Source organism: Magnolia sinica, chromosome 4, assembly GCF_029962835.1.
Source record: "Magnolia sinica isolate HGM2019 chromosome 4, MsV1, whole genome shotgun sequence".
Classification (NCBI taxonomy): Eukaryota; Viridiplantae; Streptophyta; class Magnoliopsida; order Magnoliales; family Magnoliaceae; genus Magnolia; species Magnolia sinica.
The window spans coordinates 35,932,991-35,948,509 of NC_080576.1; positions in this window are offsets into that span (position 1 = coordinate 35,932,991).

Genomic DNA, 15,519 nt, shown 5'->3' on the forward strand with positions numbered 1-15,519 from the left:
CATCCTCTGTTGAATGTAGGGCATGCCTCCTAAGGGTTCGAAGACTTTGGCCCGTCTTTCTTTGGGTGAGTCGCTTGCCGGGGTTTCCCCCTTAGGCGATAGCCAGACGGATCCACAGTCGGGCCCGTCTCAGTTTAGTGCTGGGCCGGATTCTCAGCCAGTTACTGGCCCCGCTGCTGGGCCGACTCCTGTGATTCCACCTATGGCTCCTCCAGTCACGCCTTCGGTTCCTGAGCAGAACCGTGCATCTGCATCGACGCCCTATGGATCTTCGTCCTCTCCGCCTCCTGATAGGCTAGAGCAGATGATGTTGTTAATGCAGAAGCAGCAGATCCAACAGCAACAGCAGCAGTAGCAGTTTCTGTCTTCCATGGATGGTATCTTTGCTCAGTCGATGGGGGCGACTCCACCTGCTTCACCTATGCACCCATCTGGGAACACTAATGCTAGCGGCACATTTGAGCTATTCCAACGCTTATGACCTCCTACATTTGTGGGTACTCATAGACCCGAGGAGGCCGAGTACTGGATTGACCGCATCTCTAAGATGCTGAGGCCGCTTCACTGTTCTGAGGCGGAGCAGGTCGAGCTTGCCTCCTTCATGTTTGATAAGGAGGCCAGTTTGTGGTGGGACAGTGTTCTCCGCACAGTTGCGGAGGATTATGTGTGGACATGGGAGGCGTTTGAGGCACGCTTCCACGAGAAGTATTTCCCGGTTACTTACCGACACAAGAAGGAGAGTGAGTTCCTTCGCCTCCATCAGGGAGGGATGTCAGTGACAGAGTATGAGAACCGATTTACTGAGCTGGGTAGATATGCTCCATTGCTTTTGAGTGATCAGCCGATGAGAATGCGGTATTTTTCTGAGGGGCTGAGGCTTGAGATTCGATCGAAGATGTGCTGTGCTAGCATCTCTTCTTATGCTGAGTTGGTGAGCATGTCCCTGCGAGTTGAGTAGGACGGGACAGGTTGCCTCCTATGCGTGCACTCATGGTTCCTAGACTACGACCTGACTTTCCGAGTACACCATTTCTCGGCAAGAGGCCACGGGCAGATTCTCCTCCGAGAAGTGCAGCGTCACCGGCTCAGCTGATGCGTTTAGATTTCTGCTGTACATACTGTGGAAGAATCGGGCATTCGGATCGTAATTGCTTTACGCGAATGCGGGACAGTGGATTTTCACCGCCACAGAGGATTAGCCGTCCGACGCCTCAAGTCATATCAACTCCACCCCTTCGTTCAGCACCAGCTCACCCATCTTTTAGGCCTTTTGTACCTCACTTCAGGCCACCTCAACAGCCCATGGTACCACCGCCGAATCACCCACAGTAGGCTCGAGTTCACGTACTTACAGCTGAAGCATCTGGGGCTGACTTAGCGCCGAGATCTTTTGAGGTTACGGCTCACATCCAAGGTATTCCCGTCTTCTTGTTGGTGGATACCGGGTCCACTACCTCTATTATATCGTATGCGGCAGTTAAGCGCTTGAGTTTGGGCACTGTTACTATGAAGGGAGTGACACTCACTACTGCTACAGGGATCTCCTCTGATATTACCAGGGTTTGTATGGGTTGTTTGATTGATTTAGGGAGCAGATCGATTCTAGTTGACCAGTTTGTTGCACCTCTATATCATTACGACGTCATCCTTGGCATGGATTGGCTCACAAAGATGCGAGCAGAGATTGATTGTGAGGCTAGACGGGTGACAGCCCATGGACCTAAGGGCGAGACATTTACTTTCCCTGTTCAGGTCAGTTACCCTTTCCGATTTGGTTGTTATACTTCTCTGTTGGAGAGTATTGCTGGTTCGGCATTTGAAAACACACCAGTAGTTTGGGATTTTGAAGATTTATTCGCAACGATTCCTGGATTACCCCCTCGGCGCGAGATTGATTTTACTATCGATCTCATGCCTGGTGCGACACCTATCTCATTGCCCACCTATCGCATGCCTCCGAGTGAAATAGAGGAATTGAGGAAGCAGATAGATGGCTTGTTGAATTTGGGCTTTATTCGACCTAATGTGTCCCCTTGGGGAGCACCTGTTCTGTTTGTCAAGAAGAAGGATGGTTCCTTGCTATTATGTATAGATTATCGCAGATTAAATCAAGTGACAGTGAAGAACAAGTATCCCTTGCCCAGGATCGATGATCTGTTTGATCAGTTGAAGGGGGCACGATACTTTTCGAAGGTTGATCTGCAGTCAGGGTATCATCAGTTGCTCGTCAAGGATGAGGATGTGCAGAAGACCCCATTCAGAACTAGCTTCGACCATTACGAGTTCCTTATAATGTTGTTCGGTCTTACGAACGCACCGACCGTGTTCATGGATCTGATGAACAGGGTATTTTGGCCGTTTTTGTTCCGATTCGTCATTGTCTTTATCGATGACATTTTGATATACTCGGCGAGTCGGGAAGAGCACGAGGAGCACTTAAGAGCGGTCTTGGATACTCTTAGGGAGAACTAGCTTTTTACGTAGTTCAAGAAATGTGACTTCTGGAAAGAGGAAATCAAGTTCCTAGGACATGTGGTGTCCAAAGAAGGAATAGCTGTCCACCTCGCTAAGGCAGCTGCAGTTCAGGATTGGAAGCAACCTGGTTCGGTTACTTAGGTGAGAAGCTTTCTGAGCCTAGCAGGCTATTATCGACGCTTCATACGAGATTTTTCAAAAATAGCCAGACCGTTGTCTCAGTTGACACGGAAAGACTTGAAGTTTGCCTGGAATGAGAAGGCCGAAATAGCTTTTCAGGAGCTGAAGGACAAGTTGACGTCCGCCCCTGTGTTAGTATTGTCAGACCAAGGGGTTAAGTATACGATATATACTGACGCCTCTCGCATTGGTCTGGGTTGTGTCCTTATGTAAAAGGACAGGGTGATTACATATGCCTCGAGACAGTTGAGGAAACATGAAGAGAATTACCCTACACACGACCTGGAGTTGGCAGCTGTCATTTTCGCACTAAAGCTCTGGAGACATTACCTCTACGGAGAGGAGTTCGAGCTCTTTTGCGACCACAAGAGCCTTAAGTATATCTTCACTCAGCATGACTTGAATATAAGGCAATGCCGATGGACGGAAACCTTGAAGGACTTTAAGTTCGATGTCTCTTACCATCCGAGAAAGGCAAACCTTGTGGCAGACGCATTGAGTCGCAAGAAGACTATAGAGTATGCGGCTCCGCTAATGATAGCAGAATGGAACATGATGGAGTTTGTGCGAGACTTTGAGCAAAAACTCACGGTGGAAGAGCCGTATGAGGTTATCGCACACATTCAAGTACAACCCCTCATTGATGATAGGATCATTGCAGCTCAGGCAGATGATGAGCTACTGGCGAAGATGAGAGAGCCGGTTCGTACAGATGAGGATTCCGAGTGGAGTGTTGGTTCAGATGGGGGCCTACGATATCGTGGCCGCCTATTTGTCCCAGACGTTCCTGACTTGAGATGGGAGGTTCTCGAGTCAGCCCATGATTCAAAGCTTACGATGCATCCAGGTAGCACGAAGATGTATCAAGACATGAGAAGATCCTACTGGTGGGACAACATGAAAGTTCACATTGCTGAGTTCATATCCCGTTGTCTCACGTGCCAGCAGGTCAGGCAGAGCATCACCGACCTCCTGGATTGCTTCAGCCCATGCCCATAGCTGAATGGAAGTGGGATTTTATCTCCATGGATTTTATTTCAGGGCTACCGAAAACGCGGAAGGGACATGACTCCATTTGGGTGATCGTCGACCGATTGACAAAATCGGCTCATTTCTTACCGATTAAAGTCACGAACTCTACAGACGAGTTGGTTAGGTTGCACATCAAGGAGATTGTACGTCTGCATGGAGTTCCCTTGGAGATTATGTCTGACAGAGACATGCAATTCACATCTATCTTCTGGACTCGTATCCAGGAAGCGATGGGTGTGAAATTGAAGTTTAGTACCGCGTTTCATCCACAGACAGACGGGCAAACAGAACGTGTGAATCAGATTTTGGAGGACATGTTGCGAGCTTGTGTTTTGGATTTCAATGACAGCTGGGATGACTGTCTCCCTTATGCAGAGTTCGCGTATAACAACAGCTTCCAGGCGAGTATCGGCATGGCTCCCTACAAGGCATTGAATGGTCGCCCGTGTAGAGCACCGCATTGCTGGGTAAAAGTTGGCGAGCATAGTTTGATTGGCCCAGAGTTGGTTCAGGCGACTTCGGAGAAAATCGACATTATTCGGTGTCGACTTCTGACAGCCTAGAGCAGGCAAAAGAGTTACGCTGATACGAGGCGGCGACCGCTTGAGTTCGAGGTTGGAGACTATGTATTTCTTAAGGTTTCCCCTATGAAGGGAGTCCTGCAGTTTTGTAAGAAGGGAAAGCTCACGCCGGGATTTATTGGTCCATTTCAGATACTGGATCGAGTGGGGACAGTAGCCTATCACCTTGCTTTGCCCACACCACTCACGGGCGTGCATAATGTATTTCATATATCCATGTTAAAGAAGTACGTTCCCAATCCTTTGCACATTATCAGTTGGGAGCAGGTGCAGTTGAGCGAGGATGCCACATATGTACTGCGACCGACATGTATCCTGGATAGGAAGGAGCAGGTACTGCATAGCAAGGTCATCCCACTTGTGAAGGTGTTGTGGACGCATCACAGTGAAGAAGAGGCTACTTGGGAGATTGAAGCTGAGGTCAGAAAGAACTATCCTCGGATCTTTGAGGAGTATGAGAATGTAAGAATTTCGAGGATAAAATTTTTCTTTAAGGGGGGTAGATTGTAATGACCTGAAAAATTTCGAGCAAAGACCCGAGTACTACCTCAAATTCTTTAGAAGTTAAATGTGGGTTAACTAGCGCTAAACTCGATTACTTGTGAAATTAGCACCAATCACTTTAAATTCGATCTGTAAGACCCAAAACTTGTAGAATCATTAGCGCTACGTTACCTTGAAATCTAGGATTCAATGCTAAATCCAGTTGCTCTCGGGAGTACTTGGAAACTTTGTATCGGACCTGGACCGCGCGTCGAAAGTCCGATAGCGATAATCATAGATCATTATGATCACCTTGTTGGGCTTGATAATCACCTCTAAAATCAAGTTCAGATGATGTCCTGATACGATTTGCTTGAGTCCGGAGTAAAGAGTGTGAGAAAGGTGAGAAATTAAATATAAATTTATGAAATCTAAGTCGTGTCGCTTGCGCGCCGATTTAAGCATTCTAACCATTGGATTCTGACTCAAATTTACCCTCGGATCAGGGAAGATGGCCCATACATGTCAAAGTGCTTGTGGCCCTGATCGAGTTTCGGTGACCGTTGAACTGAAATTGGTCCGTCATGGACGATTTGGAAATCCGATCGGACTAAAAATTTAACTCGTTTAAGATCCAATATTAGTGAGCTTAAGTCCAACTGCACTCAGAAAAAGGACCTCCAAAAACGATCCATTGGATCGAAATAGACCTGATTTGGTTATAACCTAAGTATACCTTAGACCTGGGGTTATTTCCATCAAGTTTAGGCCTATATAAAGACCTTAAAACCCTCACTCTCAACTCCATACGAATTTTCTAAACCCTAGCTAAGAGAGAGAGGAAAAGAGAGAAAGTGAAAGAGAAGTTGGTGAATCATCTTGATATTCTTTCCAGTTAATCAGCGTACTTAATCTATGGTATCTGAATTGTTATTCCGACGATTCTAATCTCATTCTTGGGTAAGTCAATCAAACCCTAACCTGTTTTAGAACTTAGAATGGTCTAAGTGTTGATATAGCTATCTTAATTCATGCCTTAGGTTGTCTAATCGCCATTGACGAAGGTTTATCGTCTAAATCAGATCCGTTGCGCACTTTCTGGTGAAAGGTGCGGACTATATTCGTATAGGTTATGGTTTTCAAGGCTTTCAAAGTCGGTTGATGATTTATTATTGTTGTGGGTGAAATTTCAGATGCCAAATACGATGTTTATATTGCGTTTCTGATATATATGAACTATATTGAGATTTGTGTATTCCATGTATAGGTAGAAAGTATCATATACGTATGAAATACGAGCATGTGTTTGCCATGATAAATTGTCGTGTGTTCGTGCTAGTTGTACGTGTATCAACTCCTTGGTGAAAGGAATTGTCCAAGTGTGTGTTATCACCAACATACGTCATGTATGTTGGAATATGTAGTCTAAGTGTTTGTAGAAATGTCTGAATGATTAAGTGTGTAATATATTATCCTGTTTATGGGCGTTGAGGAGAGATTCTCAACTATCTTATTGATGTATATGATTTCCCATATGTAATTTACATTTTTTGTTGTTTAAGTTCAGGCACTACTTAGGTGTGAATTCATGTTAAGTTGAAATCCATCAAATGCTCACATGCTTGTATGATTGGAATTGTTGTTCTTTTACTGTTTTAAATTGTTGGTATGAATATCTGTTATAATTGAAGGTGTGGGACTATGAAATAGTCCAGGCAATCGGTAATAAAATTTGAGTTCGTGGCTGAGGTTGTTTTCGCCACGTAAGACGTGTTTGACGAACCCGAGTCGTATTAGGGTTGTCGACTATAAGGCCCGTATCCTAGCCCATACCGTTCCATAGGCTTCCGCGGTCCTCCCGGTCGAATTCCGGTGACTTGTATTCTGATATCGGGGTTTGCATGCAACCCTGAGTCATATCCCGTTATTCAGAGTCGGCTTGACCCGAGACTTGTACCCGTGGGACCGCGCTGTCGCCGCGGTTCCGATGCTACGTCTCGCGCGCCGAGGCGATACCCAGGCAAGGAGATGTGGGCCCGCGTTCAGTTCGAGAAAAATACCGCACGTTGTAAATTCAAGAGAATCTATCAAATCTATCACATCAATCACATCAGTTGTCAAAAGTACACCCATCACTCAACCCATTACTCTCCCCATGCCCAAGTACAAAAGCAATCTCAAAAAGTCAACAAACACCTTACCTCTCATGTCACTCCACCATCCCTCTCTCCCATCACCCATCTCTTTCTCATTCTCTCTCTCATTCTCCAAAGACAAGCAACTCCAACGTTCATGGCTTCCATGGAGAACCTTGGTGTGGCCCACCTTCCAATCTCTCATCCCCACCCTTTAAAGTCCATCTCAACCGTTAAAATCCAACCCTTGGAGCTCTAGATTGCATCGGTGGAAGGATGAGTCCGAGAAGATCAAAGGTGGGTGCTTTTGTTTGTTAATTTTATGATTTGAGGGCCCACATATGTGGGACCCATCTCGATGTATGCATGTTTAGGGAGGGCCCATAGTGGTGGGGTCTCTCCCCTCTCTCGATTGTCTCTCTCTTTCCCTCTCCCTCTTGATGTGCGGCCCACTCGATGCATGTGACATATCCATGCCATCCATCACCGTGGAGCCCACCATGATGCGTGTGTTACATCCAAACCATCCAACAGTGGGACCCCAACTGGCTGACTGATGTCAGTAAGTTCAGTGGATCCTACATGATCATGTGTGTTGGATCCCAACTGCCCAACTGCTGTTGAGCCACACAATGATGTATTTATTTCATCCACACCGTCCAGACCATCTGGACGGTGCTGGATAGGATGGACGGTCCTGTGAATCCCACTCATGATGTATGTGACTTATCTATGCTGCAAAGAAGCTGTGGGACCCACGCACGTGTGGTCTCCAGACGCATGTGAAAATCAAAGCCGCCCATCTGTTCCAGCGTCTGGGTCTGGACGCTGGAACCTATTTTCAAATATAATTAAAAAAAATAGGAAGAGAGAGAAAAGAAGAAAGAAAGATAAAATAATATAATACTATATTTTACATATAGATGTGTTTGGTGGGCCCCACATGGGACACACCTCGATGTAAGTACCTTTACCCACACTGTCCATATTTGGACGGTGGTTGGTGTAGCATCGTGATGTTTTTGTCAATCCACACCGTTCGTTTGACGGTGGACTTCATCCACGTGGGATGCACCTTGATGCACGTTGAGATCCACACGTGTGGACTATTATGATGTACGTGCTTCAATCTACACCGTCCAGACCTTTGGACGGTGGGTCCTACTTGAGGCATGTGAATATCCAACCGTCCCTCTGTTGGGTCCCACACGTAGCTATATAGCTGCTATACTGAAGTCAGCACATTTTGTAGGTCTGATGATCCAAACCGTCCGTTCGTTTGAAGACGCAGGACCCCAGCAGCATGGCTGCCATTTGACATCAGTAAGCTCTAAGGGTCCCACATGGCTGGTGTGTGCTTCATCTAAGCCGTCCCTCTGTTTTATATATGTGGACCCATCCCACACGTGAGGTACGTGTGGGTGGGACCCACCTTGATGTTCCGCACCGTCCAATCCTGGATGGCGGGTATCTGGACGCTGGAGCAGCTTTAATAATAATAATAAATAAATAAATATCAACTTGATTTAAACTAGGTGGGCCACACTGACGTGGACCCCATCTGGATGTAAGTGCATTACATCTACGCTGTCCATCCAAACATGACGTATGCGTTTTTATCTCTGCTGTCCATGCAGTAGTGTGTGGGGGTGGGAATCCACCTTGCTATATGTATTCTCTATCCTCACCGTTCATTTGATTAGGACGGTGGGATGTATGGATCGAATCCACACCCTCCAATGTTAGGCCGGTGGGTCCCATTGCTGGATGATGTCATTAAGTTTTGTGGGTCATCATGATGTATGTTTTTATATCCGCACCATGCAATGTGTGACCCACCGGTTGGTCAATGTTTGGATAGTGCTGGTTTACATGGTTCATGTTTGGGCTGAGTTCATCGGCGTTAGTGAGCCATGTGCCCCAAGGGTTGATGAGTACAGAGGTACACATGTTGCACCTGCAACTATTGAAATGATTTTGGTATAATTCCAAGCTCCCATATGTGAGGCCCACCTTGAGGTATTTTTATGGGCCATTGGTGCGGCCCATATAATGCGACCTATGAATGTGGCCCATGTGAATATGAGGCCCAGTATTAAGGCCCATGGGCAAGGCCCAATATGATGTATTTAAGGCCCATAGGCAAGGCCTAATATGATGTGTTCAAGGCCCATTATGATGTAATCGAGGCCCATGGGTCATGGCCCATTGAGATGTATAAATGGCCCATGTATAGGGCCCACCCGTTATGTATTTAAAACTCGTGCGTTAAGGCCCATTGTGATGCATATAGGTCCAGGTATGTGGCCCATTTGGTGAGGCCCAATGTAGTGTATATGTGGCCCTTGAGTGAGGCTCATTGCGATATATATTAGGCCTTTATGTGAGGCCATAGGCCCACTATATGTTTGGCTTTGTCTCTATGTGGGCCACTCCTTGGGGGGAATGTTGGTTAAATGTCCACATTGATGGGTAATGATGGCTGGATGTCCACATTGTGACCTTCCCTTAGGCCGTATTAGGCCCATTCTCACTGATTCTGATTAGTCATGGCCGATTGCAGATTATCGAACGAGGCTGATTATCGATCAAGGCCGACTATTGATTCTTATTTGTCGTGACCGATTTACTGATTTCGATTATCGATCAATTTCGATTGTCATGACCGATTGCCGAGTTCGATTGACGTGACCAATTTGCCGATTCTGATTATCGATTGATTTCGATTGTCGTGACCGATTGCCGAGCTCGATTAACGCGACCGATTTGCCGATTCTGATTATCGATTGATTTCGATTGTCGTGACTGATTGCCGAGCTCGATTGACGCGACCGATTTGCCGATTCTGATTATCGATTGATTTCAATTGTCGTGACCGATTGCCGAGTTTGATTGACGCGACCGATTTGCTGATTCTGATTATCGATTGATTTCGATTGTCGTGACCGATTGCCGAGCTCGATTGACGCGACCGATTTACCGATTCTGATTATCGATTGATTTCGATTGTCATGACCGATTGTCGATCCTGATTAACGTGACCAATTTGTCGATTCTGATTATCGATTGATTTCAATTGTCGTGACCGATTGTCGAGTTCAATTGACGCGACCGATTTGCCGATTCTGATTATCGATTGATTTCAATTGTCGTGACTGATTGCCGAGCTCGATTGACGCGACCGAATTACCGATTCTGATTATCGATTGATTTCGATTATCATGACCGACTGCTGATCCCGATTGACGTGACCAATTTACCGATTCTGATTATCGATTGATTTCAATTGTCGTGACCGATTGCCGATTTCGATTGACGTGACCGATTTGCCGATTCTGATTATCGATTGATTTCGATTGTCGTGACCGATTGCCAAGCTCGATTGACGGGACCGATTTGCCGATTCTGATTATCGATTGATTTCGATTGTCGTGACCGATTGCCGATTTCGATTGACGTGACCGATTTGTCGATTCTGATTACCGATTGCCGATTCCGATTGACGTGACCGATTTACCGATTCTGATTATCGATCGATTCCGATAATCGAGGCCGATTCCGAGTGTTGATTCCGATTGTTGTGGCCGATTCCGTTTGTCGAGGCCGATTTTGATTTGTCGAGGCCTATGTGATGAGGCTCATTGTGATGCATTTGAGAGCCAGGCGATGGAGTCCTTTGTGATGTATATTGGGCCCATGTGAAAGGCCCATAGTGATGTGTATTAAGCTCTTGAGTGAGGCCCATGGTGCTGTATATCAAGCCCTTTGTGAGGCCATGGGTCCACTATATGTTAGGCATTATGTGGGCTACTCTTGGGAGTAATGTTGGTTAAATGTCCACATTGTCGAGGTCGATTGTCGATGCCGATTGTCGGTGCCAGTTATTGATATCGATTATGAGTATGTGACAGCATAGCATCACGATACATGCCCATACGCATCATCCGCATGTTTGTTATGAGATGTGGTTGACCATTACATATGACATTGAGCATGTTATTATGAGACTCCCTGATAGGCGGAGATTGTCTCACATGAGTACACGGTATGCGCAGGATTGATGCATGACTGGATTGTATGACTCATGCATCTTGCATTATGTGTTGTGATTACTGTACGACTTAGCGATATCAGGGTCGTAGCCTCCATAGGTATTTCGTGAATGGCTAGATGGGACACCGAAAATCTGTTCTACATGGGGTGCTATAAATATCCCTGTGTGAAAGTCCCTAAACCCTCTTGGTTCCAGAGGTTGCTCCAACGTCTAGACCGAGTGGATGCATGAGCGCATGAGGGCCTTATACCGTCAGGCCGTGTCTCCCACTGTGTCGTGGTCGGTTGGAAGGAGGTACGGCCTTACCTGCCCGAGAGGAGGGGGCAATGCTAGGCTGAGTCTGACCAGCTCGAGGAATGGGTCCGCTATCGACGAGCCGGGCCCGATATTGGCAGGTGGATAGTGAGGTCTCTTCCACTCACCTTGTTGCGCGCGATGGGGCGGCAATTTGGTTTGGAGTGTAATAGACCCCGGTGATTTCCCAGAGAGGAACCGTACTGATATGTGGACTTATTGAGTAGGAGTTATATATTCATACATTCATTTCATTCACTATCCACTCGGGTTGGTAGTATGCAACTAATTGTTATGTACCTTCGCATGGCCAGGTTTCGGTTGGGCGCGTGACTAACCTGAGATCAGGAGTCTACCACATTGGGTTTGACTATCTAAATTTAGGTATGGGACTAGTTTAGTTAGAAGTCCTTTATGATAGACCATGTAGCTTGCGATACTACGTACTATCATCCCGACTTCACATTTCAGCTTGATCATTTCATTCGCATCGCATATTGCATTGCATCCTTAACACATATTATTTGGCTTACTATCTTCGCATTGCATAGCTGATTTATATTGCTTCCTCAGTATATGATATCGGTCATTATATTTTTGCATCGCATAGCCTGGATAAGGCTAATAGTATTTATGGGCCTATCAGCATATTTTCGCATTATTCTGATATTGTATTATTTATGGGCCTGTCAGTATTTCAGCTTACTCTGATTACTCTGATATTGTTTACTTGGCACTTACCTTGTGCACACACTTTCACCACCCACTAAGCTTTCTATAAGCTTATGCACGATAGATGCGTGCAGGTGGCGCTAGGTTGTAGCGGTATTGAGCTTGGAGCGTGTAGTGGACTTATGGAGCTTTGATTTTTGACCTATGTATTTCCCTTTTAGCACTGTATTCAACTATTTTTATTAGTGGATATGTGATGATGATGTTACCTTTATGATTTGGGTATACTTGTGGTTATGCTTATTATGAGATAAATGTACAAAAAAAAAATCCTCCTTGTAGGATCCCAGGATCGGAATCTAGCATAGAGGCGCTGGGAGCCGAGAATGGGGTACTACGGAGGCTGTCGGCACCGGATTCGGCGATCGGGGTTCTTGTGAATCCGATCTCCGGGTTTGGGGCGTGACATCGACAGTGGTTTGGCCACACGGAGTGTTTGCGCACTTCATGTCGTTCAACTCAACGTGCGCTCGTGCTAGTTGAACTCGTCAAGTAACCCGATTGTCCCGGTGGATGTTCACCATGTATGGACGCTACTGTTTGAATCTAGGGTACCAAACTTACCAGTGCAATCCCGTTAACCATTGTACCTTGATCCGCTAAGACTCATGAGCCGGGCATGGTGGTATGGGACACCATGGTGGAGCATCGGCCTATGCTGGGGCGACGATCCTCCCCATAGTGACCAGTGAGCAATTTAGACTCGTGAGTCGATTATAGTGGTATGTGACACTATATTCGTGCTGTCGGCCTACATTGATTGGTGACGAGCCCTTTGTAGTACCCTCAAGCATACCTTGATACTGCATTGAGGTGACAAGCCTTAGTGTAGCAACTAAGGTGTGACTAGGCATGCATTGATTAGTGATGAGCCCTTTGCAGTGACCTAGAACCATAATATCGTATGAGATTGTTTAGGACAGACGACCCTAGAATGGATCACTATTTGGGAATCGATATAAGGAAGGTACCTTAGCTTCCCAATCCTGCTGTATGAAAAGGACTAATAACAACTCAGTAATCATATTCATGCACCGCATTGTATATGCCTTGGCGTCGTGGAACACTGCGGGAGGTTGTCATGCGTACCGTAAGATGAAGACGCTGAGGGAGTGCAGGCGAGGGCATGCATCATTGCTACATACATCCTTACATTAACAAGAGTAATTAAGACATGTTTGATTGTATTGCCTTATCTTACTGCTTGATTGAATTGATAATATGTTAACTTTTATTGTATAGTTCCACTGAGTTGATCACTTACTCTCACATTCTGGGGTGGTGTTTCGACACCAACCAAACTCTGTCTTAGATGCAGCTGATGATGCGACCCCCGAGGCAGAGCAGGAGTACGAGGATGATGAGGAGGCGTTCTCGTCTATGCAGTTTTCAGACGGGTTCATGTGAGCCGTGTCCTGATCTACTAGGATTCAGGGTTTATTTTGTAATGGTTTACTTCATTTTGATACTTATCTTTTGAGACAAACACTTGTAATTATGACCTGGCAGATCATACATATCACAGGGACTTACACATATATACATGTATTTCTTTAGTCTTCCGCTTGCGTCTTTCACCTATCCCTGAATTATATTTGCAGTTTTGGCTTAATCTACTTCATGTGTTATACTCTAATACAGACGACATACATTCATCATTACATATATTGCATAAGTGATGTTTTGAAACTCGAGAGCTGAGTTGTGCTCGACTCCTGAATTTTAGGGCGTTACAGAAGTGGGTATATAACAAGGTGAGTTCACAGGGTGAGCTAACCGGGTCAACAATTGGGCTTTCTTAATCTCTTATCATGAATAAACTAGGCTTCCTTATGGGGCCTGATATATACACAAAGTGGGCTTGGTGGAGTTCATACATCTAGGACTATGTGTCCTTCTAATGAATTGGGTAGCCCGCTTGTCACATCCCAAACTCGAAAAACGGGCTCATAGAAATCTCGATCGCCGAATCCGGTGCCGACAGCCTCTGTAGTACCCCATTCTCGGCTCCCAGCACCCATACACCAGGTTTCGATCCTGGGATCCTACAAGGAGAATTTTTCAATGTACATTTATTTCATAAGAAGCATAACCACAAGTTTACCCAAATCACAAAGGCAACATCATCATCACATATCCACTAATATAAATAGTTGAATACAATGCTAAAAGGGAAATACATATATCAAAAATCGAAGCTCCAGAAGACAGCTGCACGTTCCAAGCTCAACGCTGTTGTGACCTAACACCACCTGCACGCATCTATCATGCATAAGCTTATAGAAAACTTAGAGGGTAATGTAAGTGTGTGCGATGCACATGCCAAGCATATAAATATCAAAGTAAGCGAAAATACTGGCAATCCATAAATCGTACAATATGAGAGTAATGCGGAAACATGCTATTAAGTTTATAAATACCACCAGCCTTATCCAGGCTTTGCGATGCAAAAACATATAAGCCAATATCATATACTGAGGAAGCAATGTAGATCATCTATGCAATATGGAGATATAGTAAACCAAATATCATATAATAAGGATGCAATGCAATATGCAAATCTTAACGAGTCCACGAATACCGTCAGCCGTATCTAAGCCATGCATCAAACCTGTGGGTATCGCACGATCATGTGGGGGCAACTCCGTCTCACAAAGAGTCCCATAAACATCTAAGCTCAATGGTACATGCTTTAATTAATCATCCCTCACAACATGCATACGAATGATGGGGTTCACAGAAGGACGACGGATCTAGTCCAAATATCAAGAAAGGCTCTAAACATTAGATACACCAAACCTGGTACTGCAGATCCTTCCGTCTATGACAAGGGGTGATATAGACTGCTTGTCGAAGCTCACAGATTTAAAACGCGTCATGACAGTTAAGGAAGGAATCCAACTTATAACCACTGCAACATCGGACAATGCTTCCGATATGGGACAAAATTCTGCCTTCAATGTGTGCCTGCCAATCAGTGGTAGCTTGCCCAGGCCCTCATGCCTTGCCCACATCAGTGTCCGCTAACATGTGCCCACCCACGTATGTAATAGTGACGGAGTGTCATAATATCCCTCACCGAGGGCAGAGCCGAGTCTAAGTACAATAAGTGGGCTTCCTTACCCCCTCTATCGCGCAATAAACTGGACTTCCCTATGGGACCCAATATAGACACAAGGTGGGCTCTAAGGTGTAGGTATCATGATGCTATGCTGTCACATACTCATAATCGGTATCGATAACTGGCACCAATAATCAGCCTCCATATCCGGCCTTGACAATTGGCCTCGACAATCGGCCTCGATATCTGGCCTTGACAATCGACCTCGACAATCGGCCTCGATATTCGGCCTCGACAATCGGCCTTGATAATTGGCCTAGACAATCGGCCTCAATAATCGGCCTTGATAATCAGCCTAATAAAGGGCCTAAGGGAAGGTCACAATGTGGACATTCAATCATCATTACCCATTAATGTGGACATTTAACCAACATTGCTCGCAAGGAGTGGCCCGCGTAGAGCCTAATATATAGTGGGCCCATGGCCTCACAC